At 37.5% G+C, this 3,642-nt stretch overlaps 1 protein-coding gene across 3 annotated transcripts in view; it reads left to right on the plus strand.

Annotated features, from left to right (window-relative positions):
• Positions 1 to 3,642, plus strand: part of Tcerg1 (transcription elongation regulator 1) — a 61,605-nt gene that overhangs the window by 26,687 nt on the left and 31,276 nt on the right. The window lies entirely within an intron of this gene.

Raw genomic sequence — 3,642 nt, forward strand, 5'->3', positions numbered from 1 at the left:
CCAGTGATGGCCGACTAGGCCATCTTTTGATACATATGCAGCTAGAGTCAAGAGCTCTGGGGTACTGGTTAGTTCATAATGTTGTTCCACCTAAAGCCCTGCATCTCTTTTAAAAACCGTGTTTCTGAGAAAATGTTGTTTCTGGATTCTCTACAAAATAACAAGCAGATCTCGAGTGTGATCAGATAGAAGTTTGATCTTTTGAGTTTCCTAAAAGGCTTCTAGTTGTTTGTGTGTATGACTGATGTTAGTAGCTGATACTGATGATCAGATCAGTTATTGATACTTAGATCAGTGGTTTTCAGTCAGCAGCAATCTTACTCCTCAGTGGACATAGGCTCAAACTGTTGGAGATATTTTTGGTTGTTGAAACTTGATTGTGGGGGCTGGAGAGATGGCTCAGCAGTTACGAGTACTGACTGCTTTTCCAAAGGTCCTGAATTCAATTCCCAGCAACCACATGGTGGCTCACAACCATCTGTAATGGGATCCAGTGCCCTCTTCTGGTGTGTCTGAAGACAGCTACAGTATACTCATATACATAAATAAATAAATTTTTTTTTAAAAACCACTGCAAATTGTTAATAGCTTGTAGTAGATAAATGGCAGTTGTGTTCAATACCTTACGTGCACATCTCCCTAAGTATAGAAGTTATATTCTCAGCATGTTTTTAGTGCAAGGTGGTAAATCCCTAGACTAGTTCCTATAAATTATTAAGGGTTGATGTGCTATGTCCTTGTATTAATTCTTTTTACTTTATTAACTGAAATATTTGTGGAGAGATATCCTCAGCGTTGGTATCTTAAAGGGACAGATTGTATTAGGAAGGACTTACCAGTTACAGAATAGTTGATTTAAATGTATTTAAACATAAACATAAAATATTTCTAGCTGGTAGAGAGATTATATCTTCACTGATATCTCATTGTCTTGTTTCTGCCTCTCATAAGATATATCTGTTTCTGGCTCTCATAAGATATATTCCTGAGGCTGGAGAGATGGCTCAGCAGTTAAGAGCAATGACTGCTCTTCTGAAGGTCCTGAGTTCAAATCCCAGCAACCACATGGTGGCTCACAACCATCCATAATGAGATCTGATGTCCTCTTCTGGGGTGTCTGACGACAGCTACAATGTACTTACGTATAATAAATAAATCTTAAAAAAAAAAAAAGATATATTCCTGATCTTCCAATTCTTTCATAATTTTGTTTTTTTCTGTTGGGACAAGATGTTGAGGCTTGTCTTGTGCATTTCCAGTGTGAGACTCAGTTGGTTTTCCAAGGTCCTTTTTATGAAAAGTTGAGTTTACAGGTCACAGTATTGAATATAGGGACAGTGCTGCTATTGAATTCTTACTAGTTTAAAAGACTAGTGAATGTAGATGGAATCCTCACATTTAAAGGTACAGTAAGACTTCATGCTATTTTGTGCCAGTGAGGCTTACACTGCCATTTTTTTGAACTATATCATCTCACATCTTTGAATTTCTGTTTTTTCTGCTAAAATGACTGTTCTTCAGTGATTACTATTTGCATTCCTTACACAGGTCACAACATCAGCACTGACACTGCCTCTGACAGAATTGCTAAGACTGGTTAAGCCGTTCTCTAGTTATTTTTGTGTGTAGGGAATATCACTAAGGGTTGTAGTAAAAGTACGTTTTAAAGACCCTAGGTATAGTTTTCTGTGTATGTTTTACACTTACTTGATAAAGTTGTTTAAGTTAATTATGTAAAATATGTGTCTGATATAAAGTCAGAGTTATTAAAAAGTCTGTGCTGTGTTTACTACACGGGCTCCTCCTAAGTTAGACTTCTCTGTGTTCATGAAAAATTAAGCAGCTTCACACCTGACTCTGTTTGGGTCTCACGTTTCACATATGGACCTGGCCAGAGTAGCTGCTGTTCTTTTAGACTTGGTGTAATTATTGCTTCTTTCTTTTCCTGGTCTGGACCAGTTGTGTTGTAATTTGATGTCTAGACATTTGGATCTAGTCTTCCCTCTAAACCCTTAACTGTATTTCTTATGAATTCTTTTTTAAGATTTTACTTATTTATTAAATGTATGTCTGCACTATAGCTATCTTTAGACACATCAGAAGAGGGCATTGGATTCCATTACAGATGGTTTTGAGTCTCCATGTGGTTGCTGGGAATTGAAGTTAGGACCTCTGGGAGGGCAGTCATTGCTCTTAACCTCTGAGCCATCTCTTCTGTCCTTCTTATGATTTTTATCTTTAGGTTTTTCTTAATCATTGACCTTCTAAGTTATGTAGTGATTTTTTTTTTTTTTTTCCCTTAAGGAGAGAGGTATGGGTTGAAAATGGAGGAGGGCTGAAGATGTCTTCTTGATCTGATATCCTCAGCAGGGCAGGTGTAAAAAGCAAAGCAGTGAGTGAGGAGTGTCAGCCTTCTGGGCCTGTGGCTTTCACATCAGAAATCCACATTATGATTTATACAGTAGCAAAATTACAGATATGAAATAGTAATAAATCATTTTATGGTTGGGGTCACCACAACATGAAGAACTGTATTAAAGGGTCACAGCATTAGGAAGGTTGAGAACCTCTGCCTTAAATGGATTGTTACTACAGGCCACTGATATCCATTTATCTCACCTACTCCCAGTCCCAGCCTTTTGGGCCACTCAACACATACATACCTTATATACCACCTTTCTGGTCTCCTTGTTGCTAGGTAACAGTAATGACCATTTTAATTTCATTGAGAATATCAGCTTAAAAGTCTTATAATGAAACTGTATGAACTGTCTGGTTTTACACTTTGATCCTTTAAAAGGCTTTTATTATTTAATTTATTCATGCTATACCTCTCAACTGTTATTCTAAAATTTGGTATATGTTTTAGTTATTCTGCCTGGTCCCATACCTTTGTTATGAGGTTCCCTTTAACACAGATAGGCTGATGTCTACCCACTTGGCTCTTACACCTTACACTTTTCTGGTCCTGTAAGCCTAGATGGTAGCAGGCTCTAGTTTGCTGTCAGAGTGCCTGTTTGAAGCTTTTGTGTATCCATCAAACAGTATTCTACAAGCAGAAACATCCAATACTCCCATTCGTAGTCAGCATTGCCTTAGCATGAGATCAGCATTTCTCCAATTGACTGCCCTGCTCTGCCCTGTTCCCTGTGCTGGTGTGGTGCCTAGAGTTGAAGTAGGTCTGAGGGGCACTTGTGCTTAAAAGAGGTATTTAGTTTGAAATTTGATTATATGTAACAAGCAGTCTAGAAAGTTATTAAAAAACCAGTTAATTTAAAAGGAGCATATAATAAAGTGTGTCTGCAGTTTAAAATGAAAGAATTTGACCTTTAGTAAACCTCTGCTGTTCAGTGCACGTAAGACTTTCCTAGGTCTTCTGCTTGGTTGCATTTGGGGGACTTTGTGGGTGTTTGAGGAATATTATTTAACACATTTAATGTATTTTTAAAAATTTTTTTTTACTAATTTTGTCTCAGAAATGATGTTTTGGAATATGTCTTTTGTCATAGAGTTATTGTATTATAATGTATAATTTTTCTACAGAGGGATTGGTAAGGTTGCTTGCTTTTCCTTCCTTCCTTCCTTCCTTCCTTCCTTCCTTCCTTCCTTCCTTCCTTCCTTCCCTCCTTCCCTCCTTCCCTC

The sequence above is a fragment of the Mus caroli genome, chromosome 18 (assembly GCF_900094665.2).
Source record: "Mus caroli chromosome 18, CAROLI_EIJ_v1.1, whole genome shotgun sequence".
NCBI lineage: Eukaryota > Metazoa > Chordata > Mammalia > Rodentia > Muridae > Mus > Mus caroli.